The following is an 18,959-nucleotide window of genomic DNA, read 5'->3' as shown; positions in this document are numbered from 1 at the left end:
TACGGAGCTTTCACAATATGAAATGGCTGTAAGTCTGAATCACGAAGTAGACCTTCTCTTTTCATTGTCATTTCTTTCGTCCCTCCCCTCCCCATCTCACTGATTCATTCTGAGATATCTTGAGAGAAGTTTGGTGTTTTATGATACGCTTTAGGAGATCTTAGAATATCATGTAGTTTGCAATTGTGTTTTCTAACTATTGTGTGTAGGACTCTTAGAGACACTTAAGATAGGCATTATTAAAAATGATTTTATTCAAATATTTTGGCTCAACAAAAAGCTAGAAGGACACCTTTGCTTTCTGAGATGAGATGCTGGTATTGAGTAGAAAAAAGAGGCAGAGTTCTGCTCTAGCTTGGAGGCACTAGAAACTTCTGATCATGTCTGGGCTTGAGACTCCACAGAACTGAATGATAGCACTGGGTGGCCTTGGATAAACCATTTATAAATGGGTTTATAATTTTATTTGGGGCTGCTGCTGCTGCTAAGTCACTTCAGTTGTGTCTGACTCCGTGCGACCCCATAGATGGCTAATTTGCTCTAAATAAAGAGAGGGCTTGGACTAGTATATGTATCATCTTCCTTCTAACCTTTGGAGTCTATTCTTTATATAGAAAGGGTGTAGCGTTAGTCACTCAAGTCATGTCTGACTGTTTGTGACCCCACGGACTGAAGCCCTCCAGGCTCCTCTGTCCATGGAATTCTCCAGGCAAGAATACTGGAGTGGGTTGCCATTCTGTTCTCCAGGGTATATAGAAAGAGTGGTATCTCAAATTTGATTCAAAACCAAGGCTATATATGAATAAATGTTCATTGAAGAGAAATTAGAAAATGTAACTAAGCGAAAAAGGAGAAAATACAAATATACTGTGAATGTTTTTCCTGGTCAGTAAATGTACTTCTGCAACAATTTACAAATGACAGAGTTTATTGCATTATAGATGTTTATTTAACTGATCTCAGCTCTTGAATATTTACATGATTTCCAAGTTTTAACTATTATGAACTCATTTAGAAGATGTCATTGGATTAAATCTTTGTTCATCTACATAATTAATAGGTAAGGATACCTTCATAGAAGTAGAATTTCTGGGTTAGAGGCATACACATATTCCTAGAATGTTTGGTGTGTTTTCAATTTATACCCCCACCAGCAGTGTAGAGTGTCTTTTTGCTTATATGGTGATGGTGATTTAGTCATTAAGTTGTGTCTGACTCTTTGCAACCCCATGGACTGTAGCCCTCCGGCTACTCTGTCCATGGAATTTCCCAGGCAAGAATACTGGAGTAGGTTGCCATTTCTTTCTCCAGGGATCTTCCCTACCCAGGGATTGAACCCAGGTTTCCTGCATTGCAGGTGGATTCTTTACCAACTGAACCACCAGGAAAGCCCATCTTTTTGCTTACCTGTGCCAATTTTCCTTTTGCTATTTTTCTTAATTTGCATGTGTTTGATTAATAATGGTGTGGAATAAGAAAAATTATGTTTATAGTCAAACATCTTTGAGAATAATCATGAACTGATCTCTGTGGCCTAAGCTGATGGGAAATTTTCAAAGGAGGGCCTTGAACACACACAGCCTGGAGAGTGGGGAGGCCTGGCTGGTTGGGCTGGCCACTTCCCAGATGCTTCAAGGAGACATTATCTTGGTGTTCTTGCTAGGGTTCAAACCTACAAGCCTAGCTGTGAGGACATTGAGAAAATAGCTCTATCTATTGTGGATTTTTTTGTTAATTCAAATCCTAAGAGTCATATATAAAGTCAGGGTGCTAATTCATTGTTACATAGAACTTGGAGAGGTGCTGACATGGTATCCTGATCATACCTTCTCTCCTTGAAGATCTGGCATGTGGGAAACTAAATTTTATTGGCAGCTGATGTAGGGATTATGGACCTGAGCAAGGTTAGTTAGAAATTTCAGTGCTTCATGGTTCTAGCCTTCCAGAGCCCAGTGCCTCCATCAGTAATACAGCTAATCTCAGAAAGCAGGGCAATCCCACAGGACTGTCATACCTGGTAAAAATTATTGCCATAATGTGATGGTAAAGATATTATAACTCTTCCTTGAGATAAGTCTCATACCAGCCAGTATGACTCCTGACTGCTTGGATGGCCATCTCTAGCATTTGTCACTAAAATTTTCCTTTTCTTGCAGTTTTCCTTAAATATGTTAATACATTTAATCAGCTCACTGTCTGGTCTCTGAGGCCTGGGAGCTGTTTGGTCTCTCTAAGGGTATTTTTGTATCTCTCCACTCTGATGTCTTGATTTCATAGCTTAACCCCAGAGGACAAGCATGCTTCCGTTACTTCCTTGTTCTCAGGGATGCCTCTGGTCCATCTTCTGTTCTCTCAACAGCTGGCACTAGTGAGACACCCTTGTGGATAGAGAAGGAAGAGAGAACACATGATTCTTGTTTCTGCTTTCATAATCTTTTTTTTTCCAACTAGGTTTTGCTGCCAGGCACCCAGCACAGTCACCATTTTAACTGTTTCCAGCAAGTTATCAAAAGGAAATGAAACACACGAATTGGTTATAATTTTGGTTTAATTTTGTTAATCAGTTTACCTAGAAGGCAAAAAAAAAAAAGAATGGTTTCACATAACAACCTATATTAGAAAAAATAGTTTCTTTTACGTGGCTAAGGTAGCTCCCCTGGAGAGCAAGTCCCATCTTCCCGTCCCTCCCTCCCCCTGCTTCATCCTGCCCACGATTATTCATTTCTACTAAACTCTCAGGCTGTACAGAAGCTGATGGTCCACAGAGCACACTTTGGGTAACAAGGCTCTGTGTTCAGAAGGCAGACATTTACCATTAGGCAGGAAGAGCCAAAACAAAAAATGTAGGGAATAGTGTGGTTAGAAGCCTTTCCTAAGAATCTGGCTGGAAAAAAGAATGGATTAGAAAATTTTCCAAGAAGAAAATATTGCTGGACATGAAGATGTCTGTAGTTCCTCTGTGAGGTTTTAACCTGTTCATAAGATTACACTTGTAAGGTTATTCATTTTTCAAAGCTCCTATTATTGCCTGATTGTGTTTCATTATTTTTAAAAACTGGAATGTCATTTATTTTCTTGACTTAAAAAATTGAAATAGAGTTGACATAAAATATGTTAGTTTCAGGTTAGTGATTTGACATTTGCATATATTAACAAATAATCTCCAGGATAAATCTAATAACTACCTGTTAAAATTATTACAAAGCTATTATAATATTATTAACTGTATTCTTAGTGCTGTATTCATATTACATCTATGTGGCTTATTTTATAACTGGAGGGTTTTGCTTCTTAATTCCCCTTCACCCATTTCATCCTCAACCCCCAATGTCAGAAACCACTCATTTATTCTCTGTAGCTGTGATTCTGTTTTCATTTTGTTTTTAGATTTCACATACAATTAGAACCAGACAGTATTTGTCTTTTTTATGTCTGACTTGTTTCACTTAGCATAATACCCTCTGTGTGCGTGCTCAGTTGCTTTAGTCTTGTCCAACTCTTTGAGACACTATGGACCGTATGCCGCCAGGCTCCTCTGTCCATGGGGATTCTCTAGGCAAGAATATTGGAGTGGGCTGCCATGCCCTCATTCAGGGGAATCTTCCTAACCCAGGGATTGAACCTACGCAATACCCTCTAGACCTATTTATATTGTTGGAAATAGCAAAAGTTCACTCTTTCTATGGCTGAATAGTATCCCACTAGATCTGTATATTGCATCTTCTTTATCCGTTTATCCATTAGCAGACACCAGGTTGCTTCCATGCGTTGACTTTTGTAAATAATGCTTCAGTGAACACGAGGTGCAGATAATCTTTTTGTGTTAGTGTTTTGTTTCCATCAGATAAATACAGAGAAGTGGAATTGCTAGATCATGTGGTAGTTCTATTTTTAATTGTTTTGAGGAACCCCCATACAGTTTTTCACAGTAGCTGTACTATCTTACATTCCCACCAGCATTGCATGAGGATTCCCTTTTCCCCACATCCTCACCGACATTTATTGTATCTTGTCTATTTGATGATAGCTATACTAACAAATGTGAGGTGATATCTCATTGTGGTTTTGATTTGCATTTCCCTGATGATTAGTGATGATGAGCACCTTTTCATGTACCTGTTGGCCATCTGTATGTCTTCTTTAGAAAAAGGTATTTTCAAATCTTTAACCCATGTTTTAATCAGTTTTGTTTTTTGCTTGTTGATACTCTTGTGGGTGTTTGCTTTGCAGTAGTTTTTTAGTTTCATGCAGTCTCATTTATTTTTGCTTTTGTAGTCTTTGCTTTTGGTGTAAATCCAAAGAATCATCACTGAAACCCATGTCAAGGAATTTACACCTATGTTTTCTTCTAAGAGTTTTATGGTTTCAGGTCTTGTGTTCAAGTCTTTAATCCATTTTGAGTAGATTTTTGTGTATGGTGTAATATATGATCCAGTTTCACTTTTTTGCATAGGGTTGTACAGTTTTCCCAACACCATTGATTGAAAATATTGCTTTATGTTCTTGACTCTTTTGTCACAAATTAATTGACCATATATGTATGGGTTTGTTTCTGGACTCTGTATTCTGTTCCACTGATCTGTGAGTCTGTTTTTATGCTAGTACTATACTGATTACTACAACTTTGTAATAAAGTTTGACATCACAGAATGTGGATACCTCTAGCTTTGTTCTTTCTCAAGGTCACTTTAGCTATCTGGAGTCATTTGTGATTCCATGCAAATTTTAGGATTGTTTTTTCTATTTCTGTGAAAAATACCATTGGGTTTTTGATAGAGATTGAATTGAACTTGTAAGTGGTGGCTTTGTTACTATGGACAATTTGACAATATAAATTCTTCCAACCGTGAGTGTGAAATGCATCAAATGTATTTGAGTAAGGCTTTATGTATTTGTATCTTCAATTTCTTTCATCAACTTATTATAGTATTTAGTGTAAAGGTCTTTCACTTCTTTAGTTAAATTATTCCTAGGTTTTCAATTCTTTTTGATGCCATTATAAATGGGAATTTTTAATTAATTTATTTTCCTGATCACTTTTACAATAGTACTAGCAATTAATTTTAATTTACTAAAATTATAAATCTAAAACCTAGTTGTTTCTTGACATAGAAATAGAGCTTATGGTTACCAAAGGGGAAAGGGAAGGTGGAAGGATAAATTAGGAATATGGGATTAAGAGACACACAGTACTATAAATAAAGTAGATAAACAACAAGGATTTACTATATAATACAGGGAACTGTATTCAGTATCTTATAATAACCTAAATTGGAAAAGAATCTGAAAAATATAACTGAATCACTTTGTTGTACACCTGAAACTATCACAATATTATAAATCAGCTCTACTTCAATTAAAAAAAAAACAGAAATAACAAAACCTACTTGTTCTTAAGCTAAATTCACCTGACAGATGTTTTACTCATCAGTGATTGATTTTTTTTGAATCTTTTGCCATTAAGATAAATAAACGTGTGTGTGTGTGTGTGTGTGTGTGTGTGTGTGTGTGTGTATATTTGCCTTACTTTAACCACCATGGTAATTGCTACAATTATGTATCCTTTTCATATAGTTCTTAGCTTTCATGACCACACATGCCTTATAAATATTAGTGTCTGGTTGCATTTTGCAAATGTCAAGGCTACATTTGCATTTCAGATCACAACCTCTGGGGTCATCTTGCTCATCGTCTCCCACCTTGCCCTGGTGCCAGTCCCATGTCTTCTCTGAAGTCATGAAAGTAGCCATTGTTTGGCCCTTCCTCCACAAGATCAGTAGTCTTAGACACTTCCTATCTTCCATCTTCTCAACCTTGATCCCTCAAGATTTCATATAATTCTTTCCTTAAAATTTTGATCTTGTTCCTAACGTGAAAAGATGCATAGCCCAAACTGGCTTACATGCAGTGTTCCAAGGTTGTCTGTTAACATCTATTTCCTCCTCACTTTTTGACTGTCTCACATTTTCTTCCTTCTTTCCTTCCTTCCTTTCTGCCTTCCTACCTACCTACTCATTCTATGTTGGACACTTAAATGTTGCTCACTGTAGCTATTAAACTATTTTGAGTCTCTTTGTACAGGTGAAAGATTCATAAGACAAATTTAGTAGGATTTCTGGGACAAAGAGTATGTATTTTGTATCAGAAAAGATTAGGTTTGGCTGTGAGATAAAAGTTTGTTTCTTTCTCACATGAGTCCAGAGGTTGGTAAACCAATAGGAAACCCAGCAATTTCCACCTTTCTGCTCCACCATCTCTAGGGTGCAGCCTTCATCTTCATGCGCCATTGTTGACTTCTTCACATCAATCTAGGTCCCCAGCAGTGGGTAGAAGAGGCAAATGACAATGCCAGCTATTTCCTGAGGAGAGTTCCTAGAAGTGATCCCATTCCGTTTCTACTTTGGCGAGTACTTAGTTACGTGACCTCACTGAGCTGCATGGGTGTCTTTATTCTGAGTGCTCAGGAGCCCAGTAAAAATATATTTCTATAGGAAGGGAAAAATGGAATATTAGGAGAAAGGAGAAATCTGAGTCACGTTTTAAGACTTTTTGATACAAACTTCCAAATTGCTATCTAAATTGGTTCTAACAACTTGTCTGCCTGCAAGGAATATATGAGGGTGCCCACTTCCCTGTATTCTTACCAACACTAGATGTGATTATTGCTTTCAGGCTTCTGGGTGACAAGAGTACCTTGCTTTTCTTTGCATTTCCTTACTTATTAGTGTTTCTGTTCTCTTAAGAAATATATATTTGTGAGCTACTAGTATTTTGGTTTCAAGGGTGTATTTTGGTTTCAAAGTAGACTGCTTTGTTCTTCAAACAGCTATAGAAATGCTGTTTAGAAACAATAGGTGGCAGTGGAGAGAGAATTGGGCTGATTTCCCAGCCAGTGAAGGAGATAGTTTGAGACTGAGACTTGAGTGATAAATGCCAGGAGTCAAACCAGCAGGTGCTTCAAGCTCCTTACCCTTACTACTGTCACTGGGATTCGTTCTCCCCATCCTAAAGTCCACAGGTCCTCCTCTCCCAAGGCCTCACCTGTTTGTAGCTCCAGGAACTGTTTGGAGCCAGGGTGGCCGCTTGACTTCTCCCGCGGCCCCCACCATCAACACCAAGGAGAGAGCCATGATGTCTTCCCCTGTGGCAGTGAGAGCACCCCAAGCAGTCCTAGACAGCGACACGTGAGCTTGTGGGTTGGTGGAAAGGAGTTGAGACCCGGCCTCATGATCACCATGTTCTTGTACTTGAGTGCTGAGTAAGGACTTGAGGTTGGCCTAGGCATCTAACCGTTATTAGCAACATCAGAACTTTAGGAAGATGTATTGGGTTTACACATGACTGATTTCCAAACACGTCTTTGGTACAAGTGGGAGTTGCTTGTAAATTTGGTTTCTTGGGACTAGGAAAAGCTCATAGCAAAACAGCAGAATAAGAAGTTGGCAACTGTCCCTCCTTGGGAAGGACTGGCTGATCCAAAGATGAGACTAGAAATGCATTGTCCCTCCCACGCCCTTGACTGATGGCAGAGAAAGCAGATCACTGGGAGCAGGGCTGCCTGCAGCAGGATTGTGAGCGGACAAAGGGCATGGCCTGGGGCTCTTCTCCAGTGCAGCTCCCGTCCTGAGTCTGTATGCCCCGTCTTCTGTTGCTGGATGCTGCTGCAGAGGAAAGGACTGTTGAGATGACTGTTTCCTCTGTGGTGAACTTGACTTTGTTACCCTACTTGTGTTAGATGCATATATGTGTGCTAAGTTGCTTCAGTTCAGTTCAGTTCAGTTCAGTTGCTCAGTCGTGTCCGACTCCTTGCAACCCCATGAATTGCAGCACGCCAGGCCTCCCTGTCCATCATCAACTCCCGGAGTTCACTCAGACTCACATCCATCGAGTCTGTGATGCCATCCAGCCATCTCATCCTCTGTCGTCCCCTTCTCCTCCTGCCCCCAATCCCTCCCAACATCAGTCTTTTCCAATGAGTCAACTCTTCACATGAGGTGGCCAAAGTACTGGAGTTTCAGCTTTAGCATCATTCCTTCCAAAGAAATCCAAGAGCCGATCTCCTTCAGAATGGACTGGTTGGATCTCCTTGCAGTCCAAGGGACTCTCAAGAGTCTTCTCCAACACCACAGTTCAAAAGCATCAATTCTTCAGCACTCAGCTTTCTTCACAGTCCAACTCTCACATCCATACGTGATTACTGGAAAAACCATAGCCTTGACTAGACGGACCTTAGTCTGCAAAGTAATATCTCTGCTTTTCAATATGCTATCTAGGTTGGTCATAACTTTTCTTCCAAGGAGTAAGCGTCTTTTAATTTCATGGCTGCAATCACCATCTGCAGTGATTTTGGAGCCCCCCAATATAAAGTCTGCCACTGTTTCCACTGTTTCCCCATCTATTTCCCATGAAGTGATGGGACTGGATGCTATGATCTTCGTTTTCTGAATGTTGAGCTTTAAGCCAACTTTTTCACTCTCCTCTTTCACTTTCATCAAGAGGCTTTTAGTTCCTCTTCACTTTCTGCCATAAGGGTGGTGTCATCTGCATATCTGAGGTGATTGATATTTCTCCTGGCAATCTTGATTCCAGCTTGTGTTTCTTCCAGTCCAGCGTTTTCATGATGTACTCTGCATAGAAGTTAAATAAGCAGGGTGACAATATACAGCCTTGACGTACTCCTTTTCTTATTTGGAACCAGTCTGTTGTTTCAGGTCCAGTTCTAACTGTTGCTTCCTGACCTGCATCAGTCATGTCCAACTCTTTGCAGCCCTGTGGACTGTAGCCCACCAGGCTCCTCTGTCCACAGGATTCTCCAGGCAAGAATACTGCAGTGGGTTGCCATGTCCTCCTCCAGGGGGTCTTTTCAACCCAAGGATCAAATCCATGTCTCTTAACATCTCCTGCACTGTCAGGTGGGTTCTTTACCACTAGCTCCACCTGGGAAGCCCCTTCTATTAGATGGTGGAGGTCAAACACTCCCTTCAAGTTAAAGCTGTGATGGGGGCTTTGCAGCCCGTGTGGCTTGCAGAGGAGACACAGGAAGAGGTGTGGGACTGAGGTGTCACCCTGTTGTCTTGTAGGCCAGCCCTGGTGGTAGAGGACCAGTTCCCATGGATGTGCCCTGGCTGTCTTTGCACTCAGTAAGAGAACTTTGGAACCGTAAATAAGAAGGCTTCACTCCCACACACTGAACTGTATATGATTTCCCGCGCTTAGCAGAGAGCAGTGTGACAATTGATTACCATAGCACTGAATGAATATTCACAGCTGATTTTTCACTTGGCCAGTTTTGTGAAAAAACCGAACTGGCTGGAGGCAAAGAAGGAGCTAGAACTCTGGTCTGTGTTTATGTAATAAATAATTCCTGCAAATGAGCTTGACTCTTGCTTGAATGTCATGTTTCAGTAAGCAGCGGGTTGTAAACTGAAATTTGGGGTTAAGAGCTTATCGACATCTGCAGCTCACTTACCCAGAACTGTTTTCCTTCCAGGAGACAGATATGCCATACAGGTGGCTCTTCAGGGGGCCCAGTTAGGCTGTTTGCCACAAGTTGGACACGACTGAAGTGACTTAGCAGCAGCAGCATAGATTTCTTCCTGTGTCTTTTATATTGGAATGTTATGTTATATTGAACTGGAATTAACAAAAAGTTTCCCTTTGCGGGGAGAGGGTAATATCTCTTAGGAGTCACTACCTGGAACATCTTGTTTAGAAGAGAGTGAGACCGTGAGAGTGAGAGCATCATGAGACCATGTCTGTGCTAAGAGGGAGAACAGAGTGACTCATTAATGACTTCTGTCACGGTCATTGGGTGGCCCAAGTGCCCCACGTTTGCCATCCCTGTGTTAGACTCTTTCTGGCCTCCTATGACATTTTGGACCTCTTAAGTCATGGAGATATCATCAGTTGAGGTTCCTGAATTATGCACCTGGTCATAGGTTCGTGTTATACCTTCTCCAGTTAACTGGGAAGTTATATGTACTATTCCTGCCCTTGTCTCCAGGAAGAATGGGTTTCCTCTTTGTGAGCTGGAACATTTGGCAAGCTAACTCAGGATAATATTGTCAGCAATTTTGTTTAAGGAATGGAAAAACATTTTCAATGGCTAACACTTTGCCCCACTGTCAGCCACTGGCGGGGAAACATAGGCTTGGGGAACTGGCCGAGTGGGCAAGGATTTTGGAAAGAACTTCCCTGTGGATTCTTGTTTCCCTCACCTGGAGATGATGGAGTTGCTATTGTTGTTCAGTTGCTCATGCCAAACTCTTTGCAGCCCTGTGAACTGCAGCATGTCTGACCTGCCTGTCCTTCACTATCTCCTTGAGTTTGCTCAAAGACATGTCCATTGAGTCAGTGATGCCATTCAACCATCTCATCCTCTGTCACCCACTTCTCCTCTTGCCCTCAATCTTTCCCAGCATGAGGGTCTTTTCCAATGAGTTGGCTCTTCATATCAGGTGGCCAGAGTTTTGGAGCTTCAGCTGTAGTATCAGTCCTTCCAATAAATATTCAGGGTTGATGTCCTTTCAGATTGACTGGTTTGATCTCTTTGCTGTCCAAGGGAGATGATGGAGGGACACATTTAATTTTTTGTCCTGGCTTCATGTCATTTTGATCTATTGCTGCTGAAAAGTTTTGGACTCAGATTTTTCTGGATGAGAAGAGCTAGAGTACAGGGCAAAAGCCTTGTTTGGGACTGTGAAGATTCAGCCTTTGGCAGAGGACTGTTTTGGGGTGAGCAGTGCTTTTCTGGAGCATTCCGGAAACATGGTGAGTATTTAGGAGAGAAGGAGCATCTCTCTGAAGTTGAAGACAATCAGAGCTTTCTGTTCCTGATTTGTTTGACTCTCACACTCACAGGCTTGTTTAATAATAAAGTTGTGATCTTGTCAAATATTTCCAAATAACCTTGGTGTGTAGACTCTCTTAAGCAGATCCTTTTGAGTACAGATAAAAGTGAGACAATCCTGTTAAGCTATCCAAAGAGACCCTGAACTGACAGCGAAACCAGATGGTATGTTCCTAAGTACACCTACCCGTGATGCCCTTTCTGCCACTAGCAGTGGATTTTTTCATGTTTCCATAGGGACCCTGCCTTCTGTTGCCATGGAGCCCGACTTGGTTCAGAGGAATGTACCAGTAAATACTGGGAAAGATTCTTTGTCCGTATACTGCACCAGCAGAAATTCCAGTTTTCCCACACATCTATTAGAACCTAACTTACGTTTTCTGATTTAGGTCTTTGGTTTCTGATAGTAGTGAAGTTGGAAATCTGATAAACAATGCAGGAAACCTTTTTTGTTTTATTGCTTGTAATTCATGCTGATTACTTAGGATTTTATAGATAGAAACCCTGAATTTAATAATGATAATAAAACTTCTATGTTTAGCCTCCATCTAAACAGATGGAAATCTTGCCTTATGCCTGTTTTTTCCTTAAGAAAGTTTGACTTTAGAGTCCCATGGAGACAGGGCCAAAGGAAAACAATGGAAAGCTTTACCTTATCTCTAGAAAATTAGTTTCTGCTATTTCAGTCTTTGCAGACAGGGAGAATTTTTACAGTTCCAATCATGTATGCAGTCTCCTTATGGGGATAAATAATAGCTAATATAAATGCTGAGAACTGAGAAGCAATTTTTTTATTGCACTATAACTTTTTAGAGAAAACTAATTTAAAAGTAAGGGGAAAATTATATTTTGATCTAAGTTACCAACCAAAAAATATTGACATGACCAGGTGATGATGAACTTGCATTTTTCAGTCTGGGATAGCTGCTGTCAGCACTTTCACAATTAATCCAGTGGTAAACTTAGTACATCCTTCCAACCACATACACAGATGCTAAAGGGAGAGATTGATACAGGCAGTGCTCTGTGGGTACTGATCTTTCCTGGTCTGGGTACTCAGTTGCTCAGTCATGTCCAACTCATTGTGACTCTGTGGACTGTAGGCTGCCAGGCTCCTCTGTCCATGGGATTCTCCAGGTAAGAATACTGGTGCCATTGCCTCTTCCAGGAGATAATCTTACACAAGCTTGGAAATGTAGTTGCTCAGTTGTGTCCGACTCTTGGTGACCCCATGGACTGCAGCCCACCAAGCTCCTGTGTCCATGGGATTCTCCAGGCAAGAATGCTGGAGTAGGTTGCCATTTCCTTCTCCAGGCGATTTTCCTGACCCAGGGATCGAACCCAGTTCCTGCATCGCATGCAGATTCTTTCCCACTGAGCCACCGGGGAAGCCAGTGTTCTTTCCTGAAGCTATAAGCAATAGCCCAAGTTCCAGAGGTAGTTTTTTCCTTTTTTTCCCTTAATGAGTAATTCTTAAAAAGATTGAAAGGAAATTATCTCGAGTTCCAAGAGAACCACCACATAGAAAAGCAGCTGTCTTAGTTAGGTCGCAGAGGGCAGCATGGTGTGAAGGTGGGCCTCCCTGACCAGCTGGGCTCATTGGAGAAACAAAGGCTGTATGGCAAGTCTACAGATATGCCACCCAAACTGAGGTTTAAACTTTAATTTTGTTGTTTGTTTTAGGTGCTAAGTCATGTTCGACTCCGCGATCCCATGGACCATAGCCCTCTAGGCTCCTCTGTCCATGAGATTTCCCAGGCAAGAATACTGGAGTGGGTTGCTGTTCCCTTCTCTAGGTGATCTTCCTGATCCATGGATCGAACTTGCATCTCCTGCATTGGCAGGTGGATTCTTTACCACTGAACCACCAGGGAAGCCCCAAGCTTTAAAAAACAACTGAGTCAGTTGATTGAACTTAGCATGTAATCAAGGGATAGAAAAAGAAATGTGCTACCTCAGATGAAATCCATCTGCTGATCCAGAGAAGTCCAGAGACTTGGACCCCTGGGCATTATGTATAATTGCATGGCCCTGGGGTGAGCTACTGAGTACTCTTTTTGCAGAATTCACAGTTGCATTTAGCCAGTATTATTGGACAATGCCTTTTTCTAGATTGCCTTTCTCAAAAATTTAAATTTGGCTTTTAAACTTACTTGACCATAAAATCCCCTACCCCTCCACCCCTTTTTTCTATTTCTTCTAAGAACAAAATGGAACTGATAGTTTCTAGAGTCTACTTATTTGGGAAATGATGCTGTAAGGCCTTTGGTTTGCTTTCATATAACCTTAGACTGGTAACTATAAATATTTAACTAGGCATGGAACAACACTGGTTCCAAAGAGATGGGAACCAGACCACCTGACCTGCCTCTTGAGAAACCTATATGCAGGTCAGGAAGCAACAGTTAGAACTGGACCTGAAACAACAGACTGGTTCCAAATAGGAAAAGGAGTACGTCAAGGCTATATATTGTCACCCTGCTTATTTAACTTCTATGCAGAGTACATCATGAGAAACGCTGGGCTGGAAGAAACACAAGCTGGAATCAAGATTGCTGGGAGAAATATCAATAACCTCAGATATGCAGATGACACCACCCTTATGGCAGAAAGTGAAGAGGAACTAAAAAGCCTCTTGATGAAAGTGAAAGAGGAGAGTGAAAACGTTGGCCTAAAGCTCAACATTCAGAAAATGAAGATCATGGCATCTGGTCCCATCACTTCATGGGAAATAGATGGAGAAACAGTGGAAACAGTGTCAGACTTTATTTTTTTGGGCTCCAAAATCACTGCAGATGGTGATTGCAGCCATGAAATTAAAAGATGCTTACTCCTTGGAAGGAAAGTTATGACCAACCTAGATAGAATATTAAAAAGCAGAGACATTACCTTGCCAACAAAGGTCCATCTAGTCAAGGCTATGGTTTTTCCAGTGGTCATGTATGGATGTGAGAATTGGACTGTGAAGAAAGCTGAGTGCCGAAGAATTGATGCTTTTGAACTGTGGTGTTGGAGAAGACTCTTTGAGAGTCCCTTGGACTGCAAGGAGATCCAACCAGACCATTCTAAAGGAGATCAGTCCTGGATGTTCTTTGGAAAGACTGATGCTAAAGCTGAAACTCCAGTACTTTGGCCACCTCATGCGAAGAATTGGAAAAGACTTTGATGCTGGGAGGGATAGGGGGCAGGGGGAGAAGGGGACAACAGAGGAAAAGATGGCTGGATGGCATCACTGACTTGATGGGCATGAGTTTGAGTGAGCTCCGGGAGTTGGTGATGGACAGGGAGGCCTGGTGTGCTGTGATTCATGGGGTTGCAAAGAGTCAGACACAATTGAGTGACTGAACTGAACTGAACTCTATCAGAAACTCTTTAGATGTTTATTTTCTTGTTTTCTTCAACCTTATTGAGATATTATTGACAAATATCATTGTGTAAGTTTAAGGTATACAGTGTGATGATTTGATAGACTTACATATTGCAAAATGATTACCATAAAAGGGTTTGTTAACGCCTCCTTCATCTAACATAATTACCATTGTATTTTTTGTGGTGAGAATATTTAAAATTTACTCTGTTAACAGCTTTTAAGTATGTAGTATAATGTTGGAGAAGGCAATGGCACCCCACCCCAGTACTCTTGCCTGGAAAATCCAATGGACGGAGGAGCCTGGTGGGCTGCAGTCCATGGGGTCGCTAAGAGTCGGACACGACTGAGCGACTTCACGTTCACTTTTCACTTTCATGCATTGGAGAAGGAAATGGAAACCCACTCCAGTGTTCTTGCCTGGAGAATCCCAGGGATGGGGGAGCCTGGTGGGCTGCCATCTCTGGGGTCGCACAGAGTTGGATATGACTGAAGCAACTTAGCAGCAGCAGCAGCAGTGTAATGTTGTTATCTATAATCATTCTGCTGTACATTAGCTCCCAAGAATTATTCATCTTACAACTCAAAGTTTGTGCCCATGGACAAACATGTCCCCACTCCTCTCACTCCCACCCCCTGGAAACCACCATTCTACTTTCTATTAGTCTATCTTTTTCAGATTCCACATATAAATGATATCATACAGTATTTCTGTTTCTCTGTCTGATTTACTTCACTTAGAATAATGCCTTCAGGGCCATCCATGTCACAAGTGGCAGAATTTCCTTTTTTATGAATAAGTAATAGTTGGTTGAATATGTATGTATATGTATGTACGTGTATATGTATACACACACACACACACATATATATATACACACACATATTATATGATCTCACATTTTTTTATTCACTCATCAGCCAAAGGAAATTTGGATTGTTTTCACATCTTGGCTATTATGAACGCTCGTGCATTAAACAGAGTAGTACAGATGTCTCTTTGAGATACTGATTTTATTTCTTTGTATATGTACCCAGAAATAGGATGGCTGAATCATATGGAAGTTCAATTTTTTTAGTTTTTCAGTAGCCTACATCCTATTTTCCATAATGACCATGTCATTTTTCATTCCCACTAACAGTGCAAAAGTGTTCCGTTTTCTCTATATCCTTACGGACACTTGTTATCTCGTTTTTTGATGATAGCCATTCTAACAGGTGTGAGGTAAGGTGAAACCTCCTTGTGGTTTTGATTTGCATTTTCCTGATAATTGTGATGACAAGCACCTTTTCATGTACCTGTTTTAGTGTATGATCCTTTTATATATTATTGAATTCAGTTTGCTAATATTTTGTTGGGAATTTTGTATATTTATTCATCAGAAATATTGGCCTTTTTTTTTTTTTTTTGAGAGTCTCTGTCTGGTTTTGGTAACAAGGTATGATTAGATGGCATCATTGACTCAATGGACATGAATCTGAGCAAACTCCAGGAAATAGTGAAGGACAGGGAAGTCTGGTTGCTGCAGTCCTTGGGGCTACAAAGAGTCAGACATGACTTAACAACTGAAGAACAAGTGATGGCCTCGTAGAGTGAGTTTGGGAGTTTTAGCAGAGTTTGGGAAGGATAGATATTAACTCTTTATATGTTTGGTTATATTATCATGTGAAACTGTCCAGTGCTGGACTTTGTTTGTCGAAAGATTTTTAGTTGCTGATTCAGATTCATTACTAGTAGTTGGTCTGCTCTGATTATCTACTTCTTGACTTGGTCTTGGAAGCTGGTATGTTTCTAGGAATGTTTTCATTGCTTTTAGGCATCCATTGGTGGGCATTTTGTTTATTTCCATATCTTATGTGAATTATTGAATTGAAATTGAAGTCGCTCAGTCATGTCCGACTCTTAGCGACCTCATGGACTGCAGCCTACCAGACTCCTCCATCCATGGGATTTTCCAGGCAAGAGTACTGGAGTGGGATGCCATACTGAATTGGGAGTGCATGTATCCTGTTTGTATCAGAGTATTCTAAATTTGACTTATATTTGCCTTTACCAGCGTGTTATATATTTTCATATTTTAATGTCAGTAATTAGCATCCCTTTATTTCAGCTCAAAGAACTCTTTTTAGCATTTTCCCCCCAAACTTGAAACATTTTATTTTGTATTGGAGAGAAATATCGTATGACCTCCTTAAATGTGGAATCTAAAAAGAAATGAAACAAATGAACTTACTAAAAAAACAGAGACTCACAGACTTAGAAAGCTTTTTAGAATTTCTTAAAGGAAGTTATGATGGTGATGAACTCCTTCAGCTTTTGTTTCTCTGGGAGTGTTTTCTATTTCTCCTGCATTTTGAGGAACAACTGCTGGATAGAGTATTCTTGCTTAGTGTTTTTTGTCTTTTGAATCTTTGAATACATCTTTATCTCCAGGCTTTTAAGCTTTCTACTGAGGAAACAGCCCACAGTTTTATGAGGGCTCCTTTGTAAGTTACAAGCTTATTTTCTCCTGCTGCTTTTAAGATTCCTCTTTGTCTTAAATTTTTGACAGTTTTAAAATAATGTGACTTAAAGAAGATCTCTTTAAGTTAAATTTGTCTGGTGACTTATGAGGTTCATGTACTTAAACATCCAAACCTCTCCTACACTTAGGACGTTCTCAGCCATCATTTATTTAAATAAGCTTTCTTCTTCCTTTTCCCTTTCTTTTCTTTCATGATTTGCTGTTGATTCCCTTTATGGTACCCTATAGATAACCAGGCTTTCTTAACTCCTTTTTATTCTTTTTTTCTTTGTTCTCCTCTGACGGGATGCTATTAAAATGTCTGTCTTCCTTTTCACAGATTCTGTTTTCTGTTTGATAAATTCCTTTGTTGATGCTCTCTATTGTATTGTTTCATTTCATTCATTATATTCTTCAGATCCAGAATTTGTTTGGTTCTTTTTTTATGATTTCCATTGCTTTATTAAGCTTCTTATTTGTGTATTTATCCTGATCTTATTGAATTGTCTTTCCATGTTTTCTTGTAGTTTACTGAGCTTCTTTTTAAAAAGCTGTTTTGAATTCTTTATTAGGTAAATCTCAGGCCTCCATGTCTTTGATGTTGGTTACCAGAGGATTATTATGCTTCTTTGGTGATGTCATGTCTTCTTGATATTTAATGTTCTGTTTCTGTTTTCCCTTTTGCAGTAGCAGTCACCTCCTCAGTCTTCCCTTAGTGATTTTGGTAGATAAAATGTCTTCTGTCAGCTCTGCTGGGGATTCTGAGTCTTTCTGAAACCTTCTATTGATATGCCATCATGGTTATCTGGGTCATGAACATCTTTTGTGTAGTTCTGTGTATTCTTGCCACCTCTTCTTAATATCCTCTGCTTCTGTCCATACCATTTTTGTCCTTTATTGTGCCCATCTTTGCATGAAGTGTTCCTTTAGTATCTCTAATTTTCTTGAAGAGATCTCTAGTCTTTCCCATTCTATTGTTTTCCTCTATTTCTTTGCATTGATCACTGATCAGTAGATGGGGAATAGATGGGGAACTGATCAATAAATGGGGAAACAATGGAAACAGTAACAGAGTTTATTTTCTTGGGCTCCAGAATCACTGCAGATGGTGACTGCAGCCGTGAATTTAAAAGACACTTCCTCCTTGGAAGAAAAACTATGACCACACTACAGCGTATTAAAAAGCAGAGACATTACTTTGCCAACAAAGGTCCATCAAGTCAAAGCTATGGTTTTTCCAGTGGTCATGTATGGATGTGAGAGTTGGACTATAAAGAAAGCTGAATGCTGAAGAATTGATGCTTTTGAACTGTGATGTTGGAGAAGACTCGTAAGAGTCCCTAGGACTGCAAGGAGATCGAACCAGTCCATCCTAAAGGAAATCAGTCCTGAATATTCACTGGAAGGACTGATGTTGAAGCTGTGTTGGCAGCTTGCACAGAAAGCTGGATAAATAGTAGAGGGTGGTGTTGGTTGAGGTACACAGACTACTGGGAATGCCCGTGGACCAATTGGGGGTATCCACAGGCTCAACATCCGCTTTGGCACATGGGTGGGCTTCTTGATAGACCCTGTGACATGCATAGTTGGATCCACGTTTCTTTAATACCCTCTGAGGTTTCTTTCTGCTTTTCTCCCAGTCTTCTTCTCTCCCCTTGGTCATGTAGCTCACAACTCCATACTCTTGAACATAGTAAGAGAGAAAGAGGCTTCTTTGACAAAGTCCTACACGGCTGGGGGGGTGGGGGGAGCTCCACTCATTCATATGCACTAGCTTGCCCCCACATGAGAAATCACAGGATGAGAAGGACTCTCTCAACATGTGCTCTGGGAGGGGTGGTGTGCATAAAGTCTAACCATTCCTCTTACCCTCTCCAGTGTGTCCAAACTGATATATCTTTTTTTTTTTTTTTCCTCCAGTGATGTGCTAGAGCTTCTCCTCTGGACACCTGGTGCTTCTCAAAGGCTATCTCATCCAGGTGTTATTGTCTAATACATTGTTCTCTTGGGGTTCCTAGACCATAGCCAAGATGGACTGGAGAGTTCACAGGCCACTCAGTGTCCACAGCTGGGAACAGCTCTTTATGTCCATTACTTGATGTGCGGTTAGGTGAGACTGCTTCTGGGTCCCTTGGTATATGGTGTTGGATCCCATAGCTCCCATGAAGGCTTTTTTGTCTGTGGGTGAGTGCTAAATCATTGTTGTTGAAGGGGAATACCATGATAGATGTCTTTTTCA

At 40.5% G+C, this 18,959-nt stretch overlaps 1 protein-coding gene across 2 annotated transcripts in view; it reads left to right on the top strand.

Moving 5' to 3' along the window:
* MEGF10 (multiple EGF like domains 10) overlaps positions 1-18,959 on the top strand; it is a 184,901-nt gene that overhangs the window by 58,382 nt on the left and 107,560 nt on the right. The window lies entirely within an intron of this gene.

Source organism: Ovis aries, chromosome 5, assembly GCF_016772045.2.
Source record: "Ovis aries strain OAR_USU_Benz2616 breed Rambouillet chromosome 5, ARS-UI_Ramb_v3.0, whole genome shotgun sequence".
NCBI classification, from domain to species: Eukaryota; Metazoa; Chordata; class Mammalia; order Artiodactyla; family Bovidae; genus Ovis; species Ovis aries.
Note: the sequence above shows the minus strand (reverse complement) of the source record. Positions and strands in the feature narration are given on the sequence as shown.